The sequence below is a fragment of the Podarcis vaucheri genome, assembly GCF_965113315.1.
Source record: "Podarcis vaucheri genome assembly, chromosome: 7".
Taxonomy (NCBI): domain Eukaryota; kingdom Metazoa; phylum Chordata; class Lepidosauria; order Squamata; family Lacertidae; genus Podarcis; species Podarcis vaucheri.
The window spans coordinates 10370595-10396507 of NC_138765.1; the positions used below are offsets into that span (position 1 = coordinate 10370595).

Here is a 25913-nt window from a genome sequence, read left to right on the forward strand (position 1 = left end):
GCAGTGTGTAGCTCTGAGCTTTTATTGTTCCCTTTTTAAAACACAGTGGTACCTCAGGTTACATACGCTTCAGGTTACATACGCTTCAGGTTACAGACTCCGCTAACCCAGAAATAGTACCTCGGGTTAAGAACTTTGCTTCAGGATGAGAACAGGAATCGTGCTCTGGCGGTGCAGCAGCAGCGGGAGGCCCCATTAGCTAAAGTGGTGCTTCAGGTTAAGAACAGTTTCAGGTTAAGAACGGACCTACGGAACGAATTAAATACCTAACCCGAGGTACCACTGTACAGGTTTCCCACAGACATCTGATTGGCCACTAGGAGAACAAGATGCTGGAATAGATGGGGCCGTTGAGCTGCTCCAGGAGGTTCTTTTGATGCGATACTCTTGAAATGTCTTCAACTATTCTGGAGAGGACCTGATTTCCAGAACCCTCACCATCTTTGTTAGGGTTGACAGCTCAGGAGTATCCCAGATCCAGAGATTTCAGGGCCCAGACCTGAGACCTAGGGGATGCAATGGAGGCAGCCCCTGGAGACGGAGGTTAATTGGGAGAGAACAGCAGAGGAGGGCAGTATCCCCACTTCATCCTGATCAGGGGTGCCCACTTGAATAAAATATTGGGTGGGCCCAGGTAAGCCCTGGCCTGCATAACTGATCACAAAACATGGCTCACACATATCATTTGAATGGCTTTAAATGTACTTAACCCGAGGTACCACTGTAGTTTGGTGAGCACACCAGAAACCAGAGTTGTTGTTGCAGGCATCTGTCTGTCCTGAGAGACAATGGAGTGCGCCTCCGGGGTTGAAGTCAAACGGCTGTGTTAGCAGCACTGAAGTGACCTCCCCGGGGCTCAAGCCTGGGCAGTGTGGATGGAGGTCCGGGGCTGCTCAGTTGACAAGACCCCCCTCTCAGCTTCTCTGATGCGGTCCAATGGAAAGCAGAGCAAGATGTTGAGCACCAGCTTGGCTGCAGGAGTTGACGGAAGGAGGTGTACAAGGCACCATCCAACCGCCTTAGGGACAACCTCAGATTTGTGTAGGCTTTACTCCAGATCCTTTTCTTCTCCCAAAGATATCCTGCAAGGCAGCAGAGGGTTAGGATCAGAGTTTCCCTTCTCCTAGATGGGCCACATTCCCAGGTTGACGAGCCCCATTTGCCCTTAGAACGAAAGCAGCTTTTGGTATAAAATAGCATGGGTGTCCTGAACTTCCGGACGCAGGTGGTGCTGTGGGTTAAACCACAAAGCCTAGGGCTTGCCGATCAGAAAGTCAGTGGTTCGAATCCCCGCAACGAGGTGAGCTCCCATTGCTCAGTCCCTGTTCCTGCCAACCTAGCAGTTCGAAAGCATGCAGTGCAAGTAGATAAATAGGTACCACTCCAGCGGGAAGGTAAATGGCGTTTCTGTGCGCTTCTCTGGTTCGCCAGAAGCGGCTCAGTCATGCTGGCCACATGACCCGGAAGCTGTACGCCGGCTCCCTCGGCCAATAAAGCGAGATGAGCGCCACAATCCCAGAGTTGGCCACGACTCAACCTAATGGTCAGGGGTCCCTCTACCTTTTACCTGAACTTTCATGCCCCTAGCAACCAATAGTTCATTTAATTGATCTATTGCATCCTTCTCCAACTGGTGGTGCTCTAGATGTTTTGGACAACAGCTGTTGTGCTGGTTTGGACTGATGGTGTTATTGCGATCTGAAATGTCTGATGGGCAGCAGGATGCGAGGCTGACTTATTATGGCATGCTCTTTCTAACAGACCAACCTGCCCCAAAATGCAGAGCATAAAGGCAACCAGCCTTCCCCATCATCTCTCAGCACCTGGCATTTAGAGGTAGACTGCCTTTGAAGAGGGAGGCTCCACTAAGCCTTTCTGACATTGGAAGGGGGTCCTGCAACATGGCTGTGTCCAAAATGAACTGGAGATGTCCGGTAACAATGGAAGTGGCATCACAAGCATCCCTCTGGTGTCCACACCGACTTTGGAAGGCGGCCTTCTTGAATCTGTGTCAGGAATACAGTTTGCGTGGTGAAGAAGAAGAAGAAAGGGACTTTGTTTCCTGTTTTGTCCTCCTGTGCAGCAATGTGTACACATCCTCGCTTGCTGGTCCTGCTCATCCTCATAGCTTTGTTTGTTTTCTGACTGTGCTCAAATCCGTCGCTTGCACCCGTTGCCAGAGGCACCACCCGCCATTTGCCTCCTTACGGCACGTCTGCCAGTTGCCTCTTGTTGATGGCGCTTGGCCTTAGAGCCCCAGATGCTGAGCACCTGAGCTGTGCGGTTGGCAGGCTGTTGACGAAAACACAGCGATATTTTTGCAAGTAAGGACAAGCTTTGCGGTGGCGACAGACCTGTGGGATTTGCACACTCACAGAAGAGGCCTTGTTGCAGCAGCTGCAGACAAGGAAGATGCTTTCTCCCTGTTGGCTAAATACCTCACGATTTAGTGCGGAGTGGAGCTTTCTATAAATCATTTAAAGCAGGCCTTACGCACTCGTGTTGAAAGGGTTCTTGGATAAACGAAGTATCGACTTGCCTGCTGGATGCCAAAGTGCACTTGAAGAGGCGGGGAGGTTTTAACCTGAATATGCATTTGGGAACCCCTTTTCTGAACCTTTTGCCTTATATCTGCATGGTGGTCATGCTCCTGCTGCGACCCACCTGGGATTGGCCGCGACCTGCCAATTGAAGGCCAGGGGTCTAGCAGATGGCATTGGACTTTCCTGCCAACTTCTGGTGCGGCTGCCAGGAAAAAGGTAAAGGTAAAGGTACCCCTGACCTTTAGGTCCAGTCGCGGACAACTCTGGGGTTGCACGCTCATCTCGCTCTACAGGCCGAGGGAGCCGGCGTTTGTCCGCAGACAGCTTCCGGGTCATGTGGCCAGCATGACTAAGCGGTTCTGGCGAACCAGAGCAGCGCACGGAAATGCCATTTACCTTCCCGCTGGAGCGGTACCTATTTATCTACTTGCACTTTGACATGCTTTCGAACTGCTAGGTGGGCAGGAGCTGGGACCGAACAACGGGAGCTCACCCCATTACAGGGATTTGAACCGCCAACCTTCTGATCGGCAAGTCCTAGGCTCTCTGAATTAGACCACAGTGCCACCCATGTATTGGCAATTCTAAATCAAGAACAGGGAACCTTGGGCTTCGGGAGCGAAATACGCCCCACAAGCAGCAGAGTGTTTTTGTGTCAGGAGTGGGTCAGTAATAAATCTCACGGGATAAGTGAACTCTCTATTAGGAGAAACAAGGTCTGCGCAGAAGTGCTAGCCCTACTGAGCACAGCAACTCTTCTCGGCAGGTCCTGTGGCACTTGTGGAGACTGAAGGCCTTCCCTCAGCTGCCTAAGTCTCCTCCCCAGGTCCTTCCCAAGCAATCTGAGACTATGCCTGATTTTGATCCTCTCATTTCAGCCCTCTTCTGGTCCTGGGAGACCAGCAGGAGGAGAGCTTGCTGTGGCAGGAGGGGGAGACACCCTGTCTTCTTCACCAGCCGGTCTTCCTGCACAAAGGTCAAAAGTCAACCGTTTAGGGCGGTGCAGGAAGTGTCTCTCCCCCCCCCAGCACTGAGCAGGGGGCACAAAATTGAGAAGATCCATTTCGGGGTGCCAATTTTTGGCCTCACACAGGGTGCCATATTACAAAACGTTACCCCAGTGCACCCGTTTTTGCCCTGCCTGCTTTTGTCCGTGGCCCCGCCCACCCCTGACATGGCCCCGCCCCTGAAAGGGAATATGGCACCCAGGGTGAAAAGGGTCCCAGTTCTCGAGTTATTTCAACAAAGGTTTGCCTCCTCCTTATCCTAACACAGCAAACTTCGCCTTGCATTGCCTGTTTCTCCTACAGTCCCCGACACACAAGTGAAGTCTTTTTTCTGATCTAAGCCCACCAGCGATTTCCAGAAGCGAGATCTGCCGACATCATTTCCTGCGCAGGCTCTCAGCCACTGGAGTTAATTTCCTCTGTGAAGCATAGCAGTGTGTGTGTGTGTCTTCTGTTGCCTTCTGTTCATCCCTGTGCTGTACCAGAAATACAGTACTGTGCATCGTGCGTGTCCAGCGCCCTTGGCTTTCCAGTATTTGTCAGAAAAAAGTCCATTCCCATTGGCTTCCTTCTTGCTGAGCGTTTGTTTCTTACTTGTGATGATTAATCCACAGTGGCCAACTTCTCTCTCCCTTCCTCCCATGAAAAGCCATTACACAATTTAAATTAAATTTCAGACCGGGCCTCTCTTGCTCTCTTTAGTCTGTGTTTCCTGTTTGCCATGGGCCATTAATGACCCAATGGATCCATTGTAAAAGGCCCAGAGAGGGCTGAGAAATGTGACTGTGAGTGACGTCAGTAGTAGCAGAACAGAATGTGTAATGTGGTTTCTTGCTTGCCTCATCTCCGGGTCTTGGGTTTGGCCTCGGAGATCTCCTGAGAACCCTGACGAGAACCCAGCTTGCCCCGTGCCCGGTTACAGAATCATAGAATTGTAGACTTGGAATCAGGGGTGTCAAATTGAATAACAAGATATCGTTGCCCTCGCCCCACATAATCGATCGCATGAGGCAGTGCACATACACCATTTGAATGGGAATGCCCATCAACTTTGTGGGGGCCCAGCCCCCTCAAATCTTCTATTGCGGGGGCTGAAGCCCCTCCTGTTAAGTTGTGGGTGAACATATCAGACGACACAGCGATTCTTCAAACAGCTCTTGTTTATTCACAGGCCAGGACAGAACTGAACTGAAGGGTTCAGCCAGCCTGCTTATATAGAGCTCCACTAGAACGTAACTGTAGCAACTTTCTAAAACTATCCAATCACTGAACGTCACTTTCGATCCCTTATTTGCATAACTAGCTACAGTATCCCCCTGCTGGCCCAGGGTGAGAACTTCAGTACATAACACCTACGGCCCCTGGGAGTTGGCTCCCATGCTTGCAAGGGACCCTGAGGGTCATCTACTGCAACCCCCTGCAATGCAGAAATCTTTTGCCCAACACGGGACTCGAACCCACAACCCTAAGACAAAGAGTCTCATGCTCTGCCGACTGAGCTAGACCCTGAACTCAGGCTTTGGCGAGTCTGAAGCCTAAAGCCTGAGCCTGCATAGACGCATGTGTGTGTGTCTAGCCTTGTGGAGAGCAAGCTTTCAGTACCTCCGTTCATTCTGCTGCCTCCTCGTGTTCTTTGTGGTTCCTGTCGCACGAAAATGTGACTCAGGCCTGGAGCAAAGTATGTGTCTCCCTTGACATCTATGCGTCTCAACTCCTTCTCCCTCAGCCTGGTTTGTCCTCCCACGGAAGAGATAGAGCTGTTTGCTTAGACAGGGCTCCCGGCTTGTGGGGATTCCTTCAAGCCCAAGATAGCATTTTCCCTAAAGCTGCTTTTTTTGCATATATGTGTTTGTGCGTGGTGTTTTTTTTCCTGCCCCCTCCATGATCGGACATTTCTGCTGCTGCGTCTGGCCACGTGGGATGGGTGCTGAGCTGTGGTCTAAACCACCGAGCCTCTTGGGCTTGCCAATCAGAAGGTTGGTGGTTCGAATCCCCGCGACGGGGTGAGCTCCCGCTGCTTTGTCCCAGCTCATGCTAACCTAGCAGTTCAAAAGCACACCAGTGCAAGTAGATAAATAGATACCACTGTGACGGGAAGGTAAACGGCGTTTCCAAATGCTCTGGTTTCCGTCACGGTGTCCTATTGCACCAGAAGCGGTTTAGTCCTGCTGGCCACATGACCCGGAAAGCTATCTGTGGACAAACGCCACAGCAAGATGAGCACCGCAACCCCAGAGTTGCCTTTGACTGGACTTAACCATCCAGGGGTCCTTTACCTTTTTACCATCAAGGCAGGACTTCACAGTCCCCACCCAGCAGAAGGGCCCCACCCATTTGGGTTGCCACCCGTCCCTAGAAAAAATGGGATCGCCCCATTTTTTGGACAAAAGTGTTCCTTGTCCCATTTGGACCTCAAACGCGACACCGTATTTCCCGTTTTTGAGATTGGCCGGCCCAAAACAGCCGTTGTGGCTGATGAACAGCCTGGCCTGACACGGGTGACAATACAGAGAAGGGGGAAGGAGTGGCGTTCTCTCCCTCCCTCGCCCCCTGGAGGTCATATGTGGGGAACCCCCCTCCACAAAGTGGGGGAGGATTTGGTGTCATGCGAGTGTGTGTGTGCCCCCCAATCCCCACCCCTCTTCGGTCTGTCCTTTCTTTTGCCTGACATGTCCTGTATTTTGCCCGACCAAAGGTGACAACCTTACGCCCAGTGATTGGCTCCACCACATTTTGAATCAACCAGAAGTGGGAAGAAGGAGGGCCATTTGGGCAGGGCCTCAGGCTCAACAGGAGCCTCAGGTTTATAATAAATAATAATAATAATAATACATTTTTATTTATTTTTAGGGCCTTCTCGGTAGTGGCGCCTACCCTGTGGAACGCCCTCCCTTCAGATGTGAAGGAAATAAGCAGCTATCTTCTCTTTAAAAGACATCCGAAGGCAGCCCTGTTTAGGGAAGTTTTTAATATTTAATGCTGTATTGTTTTTAACACTTGATTGGAAGCCGCCCAGAGTGGCTGGGGAAACTCAGCCAGATGGGCGGGGTATAAATAATAAATTATTATTATTATTATTATTATTCAAAATAAAAAAAATTCCTTCCTGTAGCACCTTAAAGACCAACTAAGTTAGTTCTTGGTATAAGCTTTCGTGTGCATGCACACTTCTTCAGATACTTCTTCAGATACTGAAGAAGTGTGCATGCACACGAAAGCTTATACCAAGAACTAACTTAGTTGGTCTTTAAGGTGCTACAGGAAGGAATTTTTTTTATTTTGACTATGGCAGACCAACACGGCTACCCATCTGTAACTGGAATTATTATTATTGTTGTTGTTGTTGTTGTTGTTGTTGTTGTTGTTGTTGTTGTTATTATACCCCGCCCTTCCAGGTTCAAAAACCGGGTTCAGGGCGGCAAACAACAAATTTAAAACACTTAATTATAAAAGCAGCATAAAATACAGTATAAAAACATGAATAACAATAAATTCAAAAATCAATTAGATAATCCCTAGGGCGAGCTGGCTGAATTGGTCCTACTTGGGCCAGCGAGGAGGCCAGGGGAGAATTAGCTGTGGGGTTTAGAGACGTGTTAATTTTTTCTTCTTTCTTTTGCATTTGATCATAGAATCGTAGAGCTGGCAGGGTCTCTGAGGGTCATCTGTCAGAAGGTTCTTCCTGATGTTTAGCTGGAATTTCCTTTCTTGCATCTTGGATCCATTGGTTTGAGTCCTAGCCTCCGGAGCAGGAGAAAACCCGCTTGCTCCATCTTCTGTGGGACAGCCCCAACTTGCTTTCATGCACACGGGACCAAAATGTGTCACAATCTTAATAATAATAATAATAAATTTTATTTATACACTGCCCTCCCCAGCCAAGACCGGGCTCAGGAAGCCTAACACCAGGTAAAAACAATTGATTAAAATACAACATAAAAACAAGATTTAGTACAACATTAAAATGCAGCCTCATTTCAGGAGGAACTCAAATCAAAAACATTTCAGGGATGAAAACGTCAAATCTTCACCAAGGCCGACTATCCAGACTGGTCCTACATGGGCCAGAAAAAAGCCAGGGAATTCCCCAAATAGGAGTTCCATCACAGAAGGAGAAAGGAAAAAGGGATCAAGTTGATTCCAAGCCAAAGGCCAGGTGGAACAATTCTGTCTTACAGGCCCTGCAGAAAGAAATCAGATCCTGCAGGGCCCTGGTCTCATGAGACAGAGCGTTCCACCAGGCCCGGGGCCAGTGTTGAAAAGGCCCTGGCTCTGGTTGAGGCTAATCTGACTTCCTTAGGGCCCGGGACCTTTAGGGTGTTGCTATTTATGGACCTTAAGGTCCTCCATGGGGCATACTGGGAGAGGCGGTCCTGTAGGTACGAGGGTCTTAGGCCGTGAAGGGCTTTAAAGGTCAAAACCAGCACCTTAAATATGACCCTGTACTGCATATTGCAGCTTTAGGGGTGCTCTGCAGAGTTTAAGAGATGTGATTTGGTAAAAGGGCATTCTTTGAGCACCGGTGCGAGGGCTGCTGCGCTGGCATAAGGTTGAGAGTAACAGAGGCATGATATGAAATGTGTTGCAACAGCTGGACCAGTAGAAGCTTGCTGGGGCAAGAGGTTGCACAGAGCGGGCAGGATCAGACCTACAGCAGAAGAGTGCCAAGAGCCATCGCGACTTCCCATGACTTCTCTTGCACAACTGGCACACTGCTAAATGATTTCAAATCAGCACAGCACTGAATTTCTTCCATAATCTTTGGCTTCACCGGCTGCCAAGTGCTTTTTCCTCATCTGCCTGCTATGTAAGCAATGGCACTCATCCCCTGAACATCAGCAGGAGAGAGAGTGGTTGGCTTGTTGTTTTAAAGTTATAAAACAGCAGAATTAGGTGGGAAGGAGATAGCAGAGTCAACAAGTGCCCAACGACCTGTAAAATTTGATGAGTGGATGTCTACCCTTGTGGGTAGAATGGATGGTTTGGTCTAGAAATTTTCTCCCTGACATGCTAGATATTTTTTGCTTTCAGGGAGTGTTTCCCTTTCATTTCCTCCCATAGAAGATTACAGTGGTACCTCCAGTTGCAAAAGGGATCCGTTCCAGAGGTCCGGCCATATCCCGAGGACTTCCCAACTGGAGGACCACTTCTGCGCATGCGCGCATGGCGAAACCTGGAAAAATACCGACTCTGGGGTTGCAGTGCTCATCTCGCTTTACTGGCCGAGGGAGCCGGCGTACTGCTTCCGGGTCATGTGGCCAGCATGACTAAGCCGCTTCTGGTGAACCAGAGCAGCGCACGGAAACGCCATTTACCTTCCCTCCAGAGCAGTACCTATTTATCTACTTGCACTTTGAGGGGCTTTCGAACTGCTAGGTTGGCAGGAGCAGGGACCGAGCAATGGGAGCTCACCCCGTCACAGGGATTCGAACCGCCGACCTTCTGATTGGCAAGTCCTAGACTCTGTGGTTTAACCCACAGCGCCACCTGCGTCCCACTTTGTAGAGTACAATCCTCTGTTTGAAGGTGTCCTCTGCTTGAAGGGCCGTCTGGTTCAGCTGCAAGACATTTCAAGAAGAAAGAGCTGGATGTGCGTATGGCTTCAAGTTCCCCACCTACGCCGAGCCCCTGGGTTGTAGATTGAAGGTCAAAGCCTTCCCCACTACGGCATCACACTTGTATTTTAAGTTGTAGCCATCATTTCGAAATATGCATCTATCAGATAAATTGGCGTATGCAAAACGTATGCAGATCAGTGTCCTCTCTTATTTTGGCTGGGCATTACTGCGGGGTTTTTTGGGAATGGAGTCACCACCGTGTTGCAGTCCTCCGCCCTTTCGTTTGGCTACCTTCATAGGCAAGACCTGAGACGTCTTCCTGATAGGAATCTGTCCCTTGGGTGAGCCACAGGGGACCAGCCCTGGTGACTGAGCACATGGGAAAAGAGGATGGCAGTTGCCTGTTGCCAGGAGGCCGTTCCGCGCTTGCGTAAGGATTCCGCGAACGAGTGGAATTGCATTGTATTTTGCAATATCGGGCAATGACTGCTGATACTGCTTGAGAAATCTGGAGGTGAGGCTGCTGCCATCTCCCACCGCATCCCAGTGGAAGCCTTGGCTCACCTCCTCTGACGCTCGCCCAAGTGGAAGAAGAAACCCAATCTCAGAGGCGATCACGCAGATCGGTGCCAGAATTCTCCCACCCACAGCCTCCACAAGTCTATGCCAACATTCTCCAATCTGGAGATGTTTTAGAGTACAAGAAAAGGCTGTCATTGGCAGGAGCTTCTCTGGATATTTTAAGCAGTTTTATGTGAGATTAATGAATATATGATGCTCTCTTATGCTGTGTCATAACATTGGTCCATCAAGTCAAGGGCTTATCTGCTGTGTCTGGCAGTGGTCTTTGGAGTCTCAGGCAGATGTTTTTCCTCTAGCTCTGATATTTGGGGTTCTTTTAGCAGGGTATACACGGCATGAAGGCTACCACAAAACTATGATACAAATAACAAATATTTCCTACCTCCATCACTTCCCATGGTTCACATCGGCTATTAATTTCAGGAATCATGATGGACACGCTGGGCAACCTGACTCTACTATCCAAGATTTTATTAAGCATTAAGACAGATATTCCAAAATGTAGTGTAAAGGTACAGGTAAAGGGACCCCTGACCATTAGGTCCAGTCATGACCGACTCTGGGGTTGAGGCGCTCATCTCACTTTACTGGCCGAGGGAGCCGGCGTACAGCTTCCGGGTCGTGTGGCCAGCATGACTAAGCCGCTTCTGGCGAACCAGAGCAGCGCACGGAAACGCTGTTTACCTCCCCGTCAGAGCGGTACCTATTTATCTACTTGCACTTTGACGTGCTTTCATACTACTAGGTTGGCAGGAGCAGGGACTGAGCAACGGGAGCTCACCCCGTCGTGGGGATTCGAACTGCCGACCTTCTGATCAGCAAGTCCTAGGCTCTGTGGTTTAACCCACAGCGCCACCCATGTCCCTAAAATGTAGTGTAGTCTAGTGTAAAAGCAGCTGGCATTTTTACCTTCTGTCACAGTAAACCACAGCTAAGATAAACGGTGGTTTAATCATAGAATCATGGCAGGGGGTTGGACTAGATGACCCTTGGCTTCGCTTCCAACTCTGCAATTCTCTGATTCTATGACAAATCTCTCTCTCTCTCCCTAACCCCCCTAGATACCCACCCCCAGCTCTTCTGTACTGCACAGAGGTCAGCTCAATTAAGCAACCCAGGTGAGCAAACGGAAGCGGGTCTTTCAGCTAACACATAATTAACCTGTTGCCAACTCCAAACAGATAAAGGTCACACACGCACGCACAACACCTCTTGTTTTCTTTTCGGCTGAAACTGCTTCAGAAATGCAACGTGACCAAATAATAATAATAATAAAGCCAGCTAAGTTCGCCTCCTGTTTGCAACTGAGAAGAAAAAGTTGCCGTGTTTTGTTTTTTTGCACACAGGAAACTGCTGAATTCCTAAAATAAAGGTGCCAATTTTGAAGGTATTTTTAAAAAGGTGGGGCGGGTGAGAGAGCCAAGCCTGGCAAAGGAAGACTGAGAATTTTCCTCATCTGTCTTTGCCTTATAGGGTTGTCAAAAAGGCTCTTTAAAAACATCGGTACTGGACCTAGGTAATAAGGGCTCCTGCCACACTTGTTTAGATAACTTTGAACACCCACTCACTTTTACAAATCTTGTTCTTCAGCTGATTGGGAGGAAGAGGGACAACAGCCAGAAATAACCTTCAAACTCTTGCAATGCACATGTCAACAGACTGAACCTGTTTTGCACAAACAGTCCTCTTTGCCTGGGGTCTTTCCCACATCCTTCACAGTAGCCTCCAGCTCTGACCATTAGCACACTCTTCTTCCACCATCCCCCTCTCTGAAAATTTCCACGCAGTGTCCTTCCAAAGCAGGGGTCAGCAAACTTTTTCAGTAGAGGGCCGGTCCACTGTCCCTCAGACCATGTGGTGGGCCAGACTATATTATGAAAAAAAAAAATGAACGAATTCCTATGCCCCACAAATAACCCAGAGATACATTTCAAATAAAAAGACACATTCTACTCATGTAAAAACACGCAGATTCCCGGACCATCCGTGGGCTGGATTGAGAAGGCGATTGGGTCGCATTCAGCCCACGGGCCGCAGGTTGCCTAACCCTGTTCTAAAGGGTGATGAATTTACACAGTGGCTGAGTCTCAGGGTCAACCCAAACCCTTGAACGGATTTGTTACTAGAGCACGACTGTTTGGTTTCTTCCAATAAGGTATTGCTGTCAATTATTTGTCATTCCATCTAATAGCAAGCTCAGGTGACTGAGTGCTGGTCCATTCCGCTGCAGTTCGGTTCATGAAACGAAATTGTGTTCTTCATTTTGCTGTATGCTGTGTTGAAATTGTTTGCATGTAAATGTCCTATTGTTCCACACCGTTTATTTAAACACAAAGGGAATACAATGCAAAGGATGCGAGGGGACATTATCAATTGCATATTGTTTGTGGATGGAACAATTGCATTTGCCGGCTCGATTTACGATCTGGTGATGAGATGAATAAGCGAACATCGGGCATTTCTGCTAACGCTTCCGTCAGAATTCTGCAGCATCCCTAGTGGTTGCTGCATATGCAGGGAAAACTCTCTAGAACATTGTAGGAATTTTAAGAGATATTTTATCAGGTAGCCCAGAACAAGAAGGATCCTGCCGTTTTGTTTAAAGATGCCCACCAGGTTTTCCATCTCAGTCTTCCTGCCCCATGAACCAAGCAATGATGGAGGAGACATTTTATTGCAGGCTGTACAGTGGTACCTCGGGTTACATACGCTTCAGGTTACATACGCTTCAGGTTACAGACTCCACTAACCCAGAAATAGTACCTCAGGTTAAGAACTTTGCTTCAAGATGAGAACAGAAATTGTGTTCTGGCAGCAGGAGGCCCCATTAGTTAAAGTGGTGCTTCAGGTTAAGAACAGTTTCAGGTTAAGAACGGACCTCCAGAATGAATTAAATACTTAACCCGAGGTACCACTGTACTTGTAAAATACCTACTGCTGCGCTCAGTGCTATTTTTATAGAAAAAGAGGTGCTGGAACTTACCATGAAAGCCTCCCTTGTTCTCTTATAATGGCAATGGCGCCCACCTGAGAGGTGCCAGAACCAAGTTCCGGTGAGTTCCCGCTGGGAAGAAAAAAAGCTCTGGTTTTGCTAGATATTCAGCAGAGTTTTAAATTTTGTTGTTGTTGTTTAGTCATTTAGTCATGTCCGACTCTTTGTGACCCCCTGGACCAGAGCACGACAGGCACTTCTGTCTTCCACTGCCTCCCGCAGTTTGGTCAAACTCATGCTGGGAGCTTCGAGAACACTGTCCAACCATCTCGTCCTCTGTCGCCCCCTTCTCCTTGTGCCCTCCATCTTTCCCAACATCAGGGTCTTTTCCAGGGAGTCTTCTCTTCTCATGAGGTGGCCAAAGCACTGGAGTGCTTCCAGTGAGCACTCAGGGCTGATTTCCCTAAAAATGGATAGGTTTGATCTTCTTGCAGACCATGGGACTCTCAAGAGTCTCCTCCAGCACCATAATTCAAAAGCATCAATTCTTCGGCGATCAGCCTTCTTTATGGTCCAGCTCTCACTTCCGTACATCACTACTGGGAAAACCATGGCTTGAACTATACGGACCTTTGTTGGCAAGCTATTTAAAAGAGTTTTAAATAGCTACTTCTAAAGCTTTGCAAAAGTTGGTTCTCCTTTCTCGCATGTCAGAAATTTGGGGTATCTGTGGACGACGGGAGGAGTGTGTGCAAAACAAAGCGGGCGTGCAACTTTTCTCAAAAGTTTTTTTAAATTTTTATTTGAAAGTGTCAAGGGTAATTACAACTGCCGTGTGAGCAAAACAAGTCAGAACAGAGGTTATATAAAAGAAGAGCCCCTGGTTATGAATCGAAGGTCAAACCTCCATAAAATCAGCAGTTGAGCTGAAGGCGACATAAACAGACCTGTTGGATTAGCAGGTCCTTCCAAAAATATTATAAATTCCTCGGGGAGATTTGTGGAGGAAGAATCTTAACTGGTTTTGCACATTCTGGAGCGACCCCGTCATAAGGGGGTCATAAATCAAAGACCTTTACAGCTAAGCACCTAGCTCAGCCATCGGCTATTGGAATTTGCGTACAAAGGACACCTAGGTATAAACACGACCAAGCGGATTAAATTGCCAAACTGAAATGTGCAATTTAAAGATCAAAGAGAGGATAGTTGTGGCCTTTCCTTTTCCCCCAATGCCACTCTCTAGCAATTTTGTGGACTCTGCTGTCACCGGCTTATCTTGATCAGCAGGGAGAAAACTCAGATTGCAACCAGCTGAACACCCCAAACAAGGCAATAATTATGGGGCTGAGTAACTGTTTATGCAAATCTCTGTTTCGCCATCAACACCCTCCGTGTTTCACGATCCTGCTTTCGGTCAGGTGCTTGAGAAATTCCATATTTTCGAATTGTCGGCTAAACATAAGCTGTGTGCACAGCATACATTTAAAGCACACACAGCCCCCCCCCCCAATAATCATTCTGGGAACTGTAGTTTGTTAAGGGTGCTGGGAATTTAGATCTGTGACGGGGAAACTACAGATTCCCAGTATTCTTGGGTGGCGGCGGGAGAATAATAATAATAATAATAATAATTTTATTTATACCCCGCCCTCCCCAGCCAAGGCGGGTTCAGGGCGGCTAACAACCAAATGTATGGCATGCATAGAATTTGGCATGGGAGGGCGCTCTATAGCTGGGAGACCTGTTTCTTTTGGGATAGCTCATTCGGTAGAGCAGGAGGCTCTTAATCTGAAGGTTGTGGGTTCGAGTCTCACACACTTGCATTGCAAGGGGTTAGACTGGATGACTTGCATGGTCCCTTCCAACTCTACGTGATTCTAAGAGTGGAGACCCTTGGGAACTTTGCTCTTTCTCTCCTATTTTTTTTATCCCTCTTTCTACTCTGACACCTACCCTTTGAACTCTTCCATCCCACCAGAGACTATTAGCAGGGAGAGAGAGTGTACACTTGCCAGAGGTCCAAGGCAATGACTTCCACAGTGTTTTTCCAATGAGGGTGAGGGCCTCAGATAACTGTAGCTTGTCAGAGTAATCCCCCTTCTCCTTAACACTTAGTGGTGGCCTCAGAATGGTTTTTTTTCTGCCATATCTCCAACCCCATCCCTTCTGCCATACAAGACACACCACCCACTCCTTGCTTCAGACGGCCTCGCAAATATTTATCTCGCTGCCCAGGCTTCGCCCCACCCTTTAATTCCCCAAATTATCACCAATTTCCCTTTTTTTATAAAGCAGTTTTACGAAACACTTCTTAATGTCGTGTTTTTGCACACGGCTTAGAGGTGGCTTTTTTTCTTAAAAAAAAGTTGCGCTTTACAACTGCTTTCAAATAAATATGTTATTTGTTTCCAAAAAATTATACCCTGCTTGGTTTTTTTAAAAATTTAAAAACACCCCCACCCTAAAAAAACCCCCAAATTCTGCGCCGGCTGGAGTTTTCGAACCGTCTTCAGAGGCCACACATAAAAGCATTCCTACAGAACTTGATCTCCTTGACCCGGAGGGCCCACACCTCCGGAAAGCCCCTATGAAAAAGCCCCTCAGGCCCTCAGAAATCTCCCCACACTTCCTCTGCACCTCCAAGCCTGAAATCCTGAGAATTGCTACCGCAGAGAGGCGATGTGGTGCTACACCAGTTGAACTATCAGCCAGTTATGCAACCGTTTCAAGGTGTGCTAGGTGGCCGAGAGAGGAGGGAATACCTGCCCTGTGTGTCTTCCGAAACTGGTTGTGGATGCCCCAGGTCACATCCTGATGTGTGTTTTCTGAAAGTCCCTTAGTTGCCTAAGATGCCAGGTCTTATCTCCTGACTTCATTCCTCGGGTGGGCCCATCCAGTGCTTTCCAATAATAATAATAATAATAATAATAATAATAATAATAATAATAATTTTTTATTTATATCCCGCCCTCCCCAGGCAAAGCCGGGCTAAATGTTTTGGGGTACAGTGGTACCTCGGGTTAAGAACTTAATTCGTTCCGGAGGTCCGTTCTTAACCTGAAACTGTTCTTAACCTGAAGCACCACTTTAGCTAATGGGGCCTCCTGCTGCTGCCGCGCCACCAGAGCAGTTTCTGTTCTCATCCTGAAGCAAAGTTCTTAACCTGAAGCACTATTTCTGGGTTAGCGGTACCTCGGGTTACATACGCTTCAGGTTATAGATTCCGCTAAGTACTTAACCCGAGGTACTCTCATTTTCCCTACTCATATTGAAATACTGCCCTTCAATGAGACCAAACTTAAGATTCACAAAATGTTTAGGGGTATGCGTACCCCCTGGAAAAAAGCTCTGGGTCCACCTGCCTCGACCTTTCCCTCCAAATTTGCTTTTCTGAGCTGCCAAGTGAGTCCTTAAGCAAATGATTCCCTCCCACAGCCCTGCCGGCAGCATGAATATTTGATGGCAGATGAAATATTAAGACATTTTAAAAAAACAACAACCAGAAAATGAAATGCCCCACCCTTTTGTCTTCCTTCCAGTGGTTTTCTGCTCTGGGAAGAGCCTTGTTTTTTTTGCTCTCTGCTTCACCTTTCTTTCCTCTCCCCAAGAGAGGCGGCTTGTGTCTGTGAATGGTTTTGGTTTTGCAGAAATAATAATAATAAAAAAGTGGGAGGTTTCGCTTCTGCTTCGGGTGTCAGGATGTGTGTCTCTAGTGTATGTGTGCGATGAGAGAGACACCCATAACGCCTGGAGCAATAGCAGAGGAGGGAGAGAGCGGAGGAAGAGAGAGATGAAGACAGTCTAACTTCAAGCAGAGAAGAGGAGAGAAGGACAATAGGAGACTCCCCATTCTCACAAGGCCTTCAGGTGAGACCTGGGTCTGTTCTGGGCAATGGTGCCTCTTCTGTGAAATCCTGCATGCGCATTTACCTGGGAGCAAGCTGAACACAGTGGGACTGGCTCCCAAGCAAGCATGCCAAGCATTTTTGCAGAGCAGTCCTGTGTCTACTTGCTAGGAAGCAAGTACCATCCAGCAGAGAAATGCTCGTTTTTTTTCTCCTGAGCAAAGACGCTCAGCATCACACGGCGTGAGCCTGGGTGGCAGGACTGTAGCATGGCTGAAACGGGGTGCACTCTTCCCACCTCGGATCAAATCTATGCTTCCAGGTGCCATAAGAAAGCTGCAGAGATAGCGCAGGATAGTGCGCACCCCGGAAACGATCTCTTTCAGCTTTTGCCTTCTGGAAGAAGGTACAGGGTTATAAAGACCAGGACTAGCCGCCTGAGAAACAGTTTCTATCCAAATGCGATTTTGGTTTTAAATGCAGTGTAAGGTAGTCTCTATGGGAGTATATTGTATTTAAAAATGGGGTATCAGAGTTTTTAGGAGGTTAACCAGGTTAGCTGGGATAGCAGGCTTGTTGGTTTTTGAATGTCTGATGTAGATTTTTTCCAATTTCGTTGTTCTGTATGGGACAATGACAATAAAGATTATCATATCGTATCGAAACAACTTTTATATGAGAGGACGCAGCTGAAGGAAAGGCAGAGCTTTTGAGAGTTGTTCTTTTTTGGGGGGGGTTGTTACCAATGTGCTTTGTTTGGGGGAGGGGGGCTGGAGGGGGGAGAGTTTGCTCGGTGTGTTGCTTCTACTTCCTGGTGCCTTTTACGACAGGTGGAAATAAACAATGGGGCAATAGGAGATCTCTAGGATAAAATGCATTAGCTAAAAAAATCTGCAAGTGCTGTAATTCAGCCCGTGGCTCCGGCGTTTGTCTTCCTCATGCGATTTACAATATTGAATTATTGAGTTGGGAAAGCAGGATTAGAGGTGGAAAGTGGGTTGGCTTTTTTTTTTATTAAAAAGTGTGAAATTAAATTGCAGTCGCGACGGATGGGAAAACAAGAGGAAATCAAAAAAAGGGACAAAAATAGAGAAAGATACATCCTTGCCGGGGTTGGACTGGATGACCGTGCGGGGGCCTTCCCATGCTGCTATTTCTGTGAATCTGCGATCGCATGCCTAGAGACTCCCCACAAATGTGGGAAGATTTAGGTGACCTGCGAACCTCTGAGGGTTTTTTTTTTAAATATTGTGGGTGCGCATAAGTTAAACCATGGAGGAGTTTTCCTTAGCAGGAGGGAAATGGTATAAAGTTGTGAAGTTTTCCTCCGCAGCTTGAGTGCGTTGCCCACAACTTTTGCGTCCTGAGAGAGGTGGCTTGTGGGAGAAGACCGGGATAGTTATGGGTTACCTTTTGTTGTTTCAGCATCTTCTCTGAAAGATGCAACGCTGCACTGGGGATGTTAGGTACCCCTGAAGCTCCATGTTACGCATTTGCCGGTGTGAGCTGCATGAACCCCAAACCCCTCACATCATCCCCCCAACATTACAAAGGGCAGAGGGCTATGAACCCCGTGGCCTAAGGTGGTGTTGGGGGGGGTCCATCACCTGCCCCTTTTCAAAATAAACGGCAGCCAAGCAACACGTGTTTGTTTTGAGGCCTGTAAATCCTCTCAGAAGCCTTGCGTGCCTCTTATTTCTCTTCTCTTGCTTTTCTTATGATCTTATTCTTGCTTTCTTTCTGTTTATCCATATTTATGCTTTGCTTTTCAAAGTTCCCTATCTCCCTTCTGTGTGTGGGAAAAGGATTAAGATATAATTACGATACTAGAGGACTTCGGGTTTGCTTTTCCTTATTCTTTTTGTACCTCTTAGGTTTCTTCTTGCTTCAGCTTATTCTCGCTTCTCTCCAAATGATCTTTAGATTGGTTTGGCTTTATTGTATTTTAGGTTGAAAAGTCTCAGTAAACATTATTCTAAAGAGAGAGAGGGAGAGGCCTTGCGTGCCTCTCACTGGCATCATGTGGAGGTTTGGAATTCCCACACAGGGCTGGGCATGTTTCTTGTCATGCCCTGTGCCAGATAAACCTGCCATGTGCAGAAAAGCGTTGCTGGGAATTTTATGGAAAACTCTTCCTGGAACAGTGATATGTAGGGTACTTGCAAAAGGTGCGTAGCAATCAATGCATTCCGTACCCTTTCCTACCCTTGCTGGGCCAGACAGGTCCAGACATTGTGTTTAGCATTATGCGCATCATGCTTGAAGCTGGCCGCTGAAGTATCCTGCTCCCCAAGCAGAAGAACCACTGTCAGAAACTGTGTCCTTCCATTTCATTCCAGCCTGCCAGGTCAGAAGCGATGCCTCCTTATTAAATCTGTTGTTGACTAGAGGTCCAGAGCCTCTGGCAAGTTGCATTAGGCTAACTCAGGGGTCTGCAACCCGCGGCTCCGGAGCCGCATGTGGCTCTTTTACACCTTTGCCGTGGCTCCGGGGCGGATACTAGCAAGGGGAGGAGGCGCATTGTGCGCCCCGACACTCCCCACTGTGGCGGGCGCTGTACAGTGGTGCCCTGCAAGACGAATGCCTCGCAAGACGAAAAACCCGCTAGACGAAAGGGTTTTCCGTTTTTCGATGCGCTTCGCAAGACAAATTTCCCTATGGGCTAGCTTCGCAAGACGAAAACGTCTTGCGAGTCTTGCGATTTTTTTCGCTCCCCCCCTTTTTCTAAGCCACTAAGCCGCTAATAGTCTTTTAGCCGCTAAGCCGCTAAGCCTTTAATAGCCGCTAAACCGCTAATAGCGCTAAGCCGCTAAGCCGCTAATAGGGTTGCTTTGCAAGACGAAAAAACCGCTAGACGAAGAGACTCGCGGAACGGATTGTTTTCGTCTTGCGAGGCACCACTGTACTGGCTGTGACGTCGCATGGCGGTGCGTACGTTAGTCACCTTCCCGCCCGCCCGCTACATTTTAAGGGGCATGTACGCTGGTCACTGCATTGAAAGGGGGCGTGTACGCTGGTCACTGTTTTGAAGGGGAGTGAAGAACACACACACACAAAAAAGGTAACTTGTTAATTTAACGTTTATTTCTATGAGGAGGAGTAATTCTGAGGGGTCAAACAAAGAAATAATTTTTAAAAAGTGACAAAAAAGTTATTTTTATAATGACGAGTTTTGCGGCTCCCAGTTTTTTTTTTCTTCGGAAACGGGTCCAAGTGGCTCTTTTTGTCTTAAAGGTTGCAGACCCCTGGCCTAACTTCTGTTGTCTATTCTCCGACAACCTCTGGGTTGGATTACTGTAGAGCATTATACATGGGGCAGCCTTTGAAGATGGTTCAGAATCAGCAGCTGGTGCAGAATTCAGCGGCTGGATTGCTGACTGGGGCAAAACAGTCTCAACTTATAACAATAACAGCAGCAGCAGCAGCAGCAACAACAACGGCCTATAACATGAATCCTGGCACAACAGTATTGGCTCGTTCTTACTCTGGTTTTTGTACTTGCTCTGAACATTTCTGTAAGTTGCTTTGAGTTCGCCTTTCCAAAAAAAGCACCTCATAAATGCAATAAATAATGATACTAATATGCAGTCATGCCTGCCCCCAAGCAGGGTTCAGTGCACGGCCCTTTGCTATCCCAGGCTATCAGGCTAGACCAGCTATGGGGCAAGAAGAATGGCCAGCCCGTTGGGGCTTCTGGCTTGTAGGGACGCCAGGCATACAAAACGTTTGGATCTTTTCTTTCGCGGTTGGTGTCCTCTTGAGGCAGGGCCGGCCCAAGTCCATTTTGCTGGCTGAGGTAGAGGGCAGACTGCCTTTCCCTCTATGAAGCAACCCGGACCTTGAGACCATCTTATGAGGCCTTTCTCTGTGTGAACCCCCTCCATGAGAGGTCTCGAGGGTGGCAACACGAGATCAGGGCCTTTTCTGTGGTGGCCCCCTACTTGTGGAATGCTCTCCCCAGGGAGGCTCGCCTGGTGCCTTCATTACACATCTTTAGGCCCCAGGCGAAAATGTTTCTCTTAAACCAGGCCTTGGGCAGATTAGCGAACTATGGCCTTTTAAATGTGTCTGTGGGTTAGAGGGGCTGTTGGTTTGTTTTGGTTTTGCTTCATTATGTATTTTGTGCTTTCATTTTGTGTTTTTAGGTAGTGAGCCGTCCTGTGGTCTTCAGATGGAGGGCAGTATACAGCCCAGTTTGAAATGATGTGCTGCAAGGTGCCTTGGAGATTATAACCTCAAAAGGCAAGAGTGAAATATAATCCATTTATTGATTGATTTGATTGATTTTATTTCTGTGCTGTTTTTCATTCACAATAAATAGCAATAACGTAATGGAACATCATGAGCCCGACACAAATCGTATAGAATAATTAACAAATCGCCAGTAAAACAATTACAGTCTATAATGCACTGCGTACAAAACAACTCAGAAAATAAGCCGAATTACAAAAGGCATATTACGGGATTCACACAGTAGTACAGTCTTTAAAATCTCTAAAACAACATCAGCAACCAAAAAAATAAACTTAGCACTGTTGGATTCACCTACCCACCTCATGACTCATAATCTTCCACTCAATTCAGCTCATTAAAAGACTTATATACATAATTCCTGTGGCAGCAATTCCTTCCTGAAGGCTCCTAGTAGGAGGCAGGTGGAAAAAGCCATTGCCTGATGGCCAGGACAAAGTCTCCCTCACCTCACAGTCCTTCCTCTGGAAACAGCTTTCTTATTGATCTAAAGTTTGTGCTGCTGCAGTTTCACCTGATTCGGCATTTGAATTGTGTTGCTTAAGAGTTGCATAGAGGGCTGGGATGGTGAGAGGTGGACTCCATCTTAGGCATGTCTACTCAGAGGTAAGTTCCACTCAGCTCAGTGGGACAACATGTGCGCAGCATTGCAGCCTAGTGAATGTAAATAATAAAGGAGATTCACATATTAATGACTGCAAGGATGCAATGTTAGGACAGGAACTTTTTCCAGCAGGAGTTTCTCTGTGACTAATGGCACGAAACCATCCCTTGCCTATTATTTTGTCTTGGTGTTCTTCCTGCCAGAAGGGACTCCCAAAAAGAACCGCCTTCTTCTGAATATCCCAGACCTTGTTGCCAGTTGTGCTTTGCCCAGGTATTGCAAAGCTAGTTCGTGAATTTTCATGAGGCGGGGGTGGGGGTGGGTGGGGATCACAGCTGTTGCAAGACGGAGAGCTGCAAACTCAGCCTTTTGTATTTTTAACAGTTTGGCAGGTGCTAAGCACCACAGGTGTGCAAAACCAGATGCCCGCTGTACTGCCACTTACGGCTCAGTCTGACCTGGTAGGAAGACATTGGCCTCCTCTGGGAAATCCTTCCAGGTATCTATCAGCCTGGAGTTGCTTAGAGCAGGGGTCGGCAAGGCTTGCCGGACATGGGCCGGATCACCCCCATGGAGATCCTCGGTGGCCCAGGCCGGCACAGCGTGACACCGGAAATCACGTCTGCACATGTTCGTGGCGCCAGAAATTGCTTCTGTGCATGCCCAGACGCTGAAAAATCTCCAGTGTCCGGGCATAAAGGTAAAGGGACCCCTGACTATTAGGTCCAGCGCTCATCTCGCTTTATTGGCATACAGCTTCCAGGTCATGTGGCCAGCATGACTGAACCGCTTCTGGCGAACCAGAGCAGCGCACGGAAACGCCCTTTACCTTCCTGCCAGAGCGGTACCTATTTATCTACTTGCACTTCGTGCTTTCGAACTGCTAGGTTGGTAGGAGCAGGGACTGAGCAACGGGAGCTCACCCCGTCACGGGGATTCGAACCGCCGACCTTCTGATCAGCAAGTCCTAGGCTCTGTGGTTTAACCCACAGCGCCACCCGCGTCCCTTTTTAGTGTCTGGGCATGCGCAGAAGCAATTTCCAGTGTCTGGGCATGCACAGAAGCGATTTCCAGAGCCACAGAAGAGAGTCCCCGCACCGCGCTGCACCGATTTAGCGCAGCGTGCAAAGACTCGCCAAGCGGGCGGCTCGGTTTGGGGGCAGCTCATGGGCCGGTTAAGCGACCCTCATGGGCTGCTTCCAGCCCATGGGCCTTAGGTTGCCGACCTGTGGCTTAGAGTGTGGTGCAGATATAACGCCAAGGTTGCATGTTCGGGACAGCTGCGTGTTCCTATATTGCAGGGACAAGATGTTCCTTCCAACTCTATGACTGTGGGGCCTTCTGGTTGATGTACAGTGGCACCTCTGGTTACATACGCTTCAGGTTACATACGCTTCAGGTTACAGACTCTGCTAACCCGGAAGGAATACCTTGGGTTAAGAACTTTACCTCAGGATGAGAACAGAAATTGCGTGGTGGCAGTGGGAGGCCCCATTAGCTAAAGTGGTGCTTCAGGTTAAGAACAGTTTCTGGTTAAGAACGGACCTCCGGAAAGAATCAAGTACTTAACCCAAAGTACCACTGTAACCAGCCGGGGGGTGGATGGGTAGGGGTTAATTGAGAAAAATCCTCTTGTGGGATTCAGCTTCCTGTTGATTTGGTCGGAGATGGATTTTCTGCAAGCCCTGCCAGGAGAAGAAAGGGAAAAGTCAGCTCCTTCTTCACATTAGGGCACTAAATGGGCACTTAGCAGCGCAGGGTGAGGCCAAATCACATGGGCTGACGCAGAGCTTGATTCAGTATTTCCTAAACACCCTGCGCCTTTTTTTCCTGAATTAACATTGGATGCACACATTTAATTCTCATGCTGAGAAGAGTTTCTTACATAGGCATTTTGTGTTCCTCTTTATCTAGAGCATACGGAGGCACAAGCCGCTTCATCAGAGGATGTCTGTGTCTTTGTGTCTTCTCAGAATTAAGCCAAATTGAGTCTGGTGGAGTTCACTTTCACATAGGACATCGGTTTGCAGCCTAATTTATTATTGTGGTTTTCTTAAAATGAGCAAATGTCTGTGTTGTGGCTGTAGGCAACCTGCCCATGTTTTCTCAAAAGCAAATTCTACTTGATGTGAACAGGGGCAAGGCAAATAAGTGGCCTTGTCTCTATGTGGGACAAGAAGCTACAGTTAGAACTGGATATGGAACAAATGACTGGTTCAAAATTGGGAAAGGAGTACGACAAGGCTGTATATTGTCTCCCTGGTTATTTAACTTACATGCAGAATTCATCATGCGAAAGGCTGGGCTGGATGAATCCCAAGCCGGAATTAAGATTGCCGGAAGAAATATCAACAACCTCAGATATGCAGATGACACAACCTTGATGGCAGAAAGTGAGGAGGAATTAAAGAACATTTTAACGAGGGTGAAAGAGGAGAGCGCAAAATATGGTCTGAAGCTCAACATCAAAAAAAACCGAAGCCCATCACCTCCTGCCAAATAGAAGGGGAAGAAATGGAGGCAGTGAGAGATTTTACTTTCTTGGGCTCCATGATCACTGCAGATGGTGACAGCAGTCACGAAATTAAGAGATGCCTGCTCCTTGGAAGAAAGGTGATGGCAAACCTAGACAGTATCTTAAAAAGCAGAGACATCACCTTGCCAACAAAGGTCCGTATGGTTAAAGCCATGGTTTTCCCAGTAGTGATGTATGGAAGTGAGAGCTGGACCATAAAGAAGGCTAATCGCCGAAGAATTGATGCTTTTGAATTATGGTGCTGGAGGAGACTCTTGAGAGAAGATCAAACCTATCCATTCTTCAGGAAATCAGCCCTGAGTGCTCACTGGGAGGACAGATCCTGAAGCTGAGACTCCAATACTTTGGCCACCTCATGAGAAGACTCCCTGGAAAAGACCCTGATGTTGGGAAAGATGGAGGGCACAAGGAGAAGGGGACGACAGAGGGCGAGATGGTTGGACAGTGTTCTCGAAGCTACAAATATGAGTCTGACCAAACTGCGGGAGGCAGTGGAAGACAGGAGTGCCTGGCGTGCTCTGGTCCATGGGGTCACGAAGAGTCGGACACGACTAAACGACTAAACAACAGCAACAAATATGTTGCCTTCCCCCCTAGTTCCTCAAACATAACCAATTTATTTGAGCCAGACAGCAGGTCATTATCGATGTCACTAAGGTGGCAATAGACCCAGGGGGTGGGGAGTATTCTTTAAGTATTTAGCCCTCGGAATTTCATATAACTTATAGTACAACTTAGAATGAACAGTGTCCTCAACTGACTGACATCCACAGATATGGATTCTCTGGGGATGTTTTTCTATCAAACTTCCAGGAATTTGGTTTTCATTGTCTGGAACCTCAAGGTTACAAATGCCATGCGAAGGGCAAGGGGAAATAATCTGAACCAGACAATGAAATTCAATCAAATATATTAAATATAGACCTGGCTTTCTTTCAACTCATTTTGTGGCATGTGACAAGTTGGCCTCTGTCCCTTCGCTGTAAAACGGAGACTATATGACCGATCTGTCGTGAAGGCAAACGAAATAAAAGCTTGGAAAATGCTTATTGGTTCCTACATTCAGGGGCTGGGGAGGGAGCCAGGCAGCTAGTCCGCATTAACTTGAAGATAAGCTGGCAATAAACCCTGAAACAAACTAATGAAACATATTGTGTTCCAACTAGAATGGGGAATATGTCAAATGTTGGGTAGATTGCTGATGTGGCCCATGTTTACCCAGCAGATCGCCCATGTTGAAGATCTGGGTGGGGTTTTATCCTGACTAGATGGAATCATAGAATTGTAAAATTGGAAGGGATCTGAGGATCATCTATTCTAACCCCCTGCCGTGAAGGAATGTCATTCTGTCAAGAAGTACTGTGTCTTTGCAGACGCCCCAAGGGTCCCTATTTTCCAGGGATGCGGGTGGCGCTGTGGGTTAAACCACAGAGCCTAGGACTTGCCGATCAGAAGGTCGGTGGTTCGAATCCCTGTGATGGGGTGAGCTCCCATTGCTCGGTCCCTGCTCCTGCCAACCTAGCAGTTCAAAAGCACAACGGTGCAAGTAGATCAATAGGTACCACTCCGACGGGAAGGTAAATGGCGTTTCCGTGCGCTGCTCTGGTTCACCAGAAGCGGCTTAGTCATGCTGGCCACAACACCCGGAAGCTGTACGCCGGCTCCCTCGGCCGATAAAGCGAGATGAGCACCGCAACCCCAGAGTCGTCCACAACTGGACCTAATGGTCAGGGGTCCCTGTACCTTTACTATGTCTTTGCAGACGCTCCAAGGGTCCCTATTTCCCAGGCACAGTCCTGGATTTACAGAAGCCATCCCGGTTTCTGATTTGATCCTGGAATGTCCCACTTTTCCTTAGGACGTCCCTATTTTCAGCAGAGAAATGATGGAGTTATGTGACCCCCGAACCAAGGAGATAAATCACTATACAACCTTTAGAAGACACCTGAAGGCAGCCCTGTATAGGGAAGTTTTTTTAAAAAAATGTTTAATATTTTATTATGTTTATATGTGTTGGAAGCCACCCAGAGTGGCTGGGGAGCACAGTCAGATGGG

The 25913-nt window shown here is 47.8% G+C and overlaps 1 protein-coding gene across 2 annotated transcripts in view; it reads left to right on the forward strand.

Moving 5' to 3' along the window:
- The first annotated feature begins 16347 nt into the window (after positions 1 to 16347).
- The window catches only part of B3GNT8 (UDP-GlcNAc:betaGal beta-1,3-N-acetylglucosaminyltransferase 8), a 33626-nt gene continuing 24060 nt past the window's right edge, over positions 16348 to 25913 (forward strand). The window contains exon 1 of one of the 2 annotated variants that reach the window (XM_082231227.1): positions 16348 to 16489. The gene's annotated coding sequence lies outside the window, so the exon portion shown is untranslated. The other variant, XR_014221728.1, reaches the window with a different exon arrangement.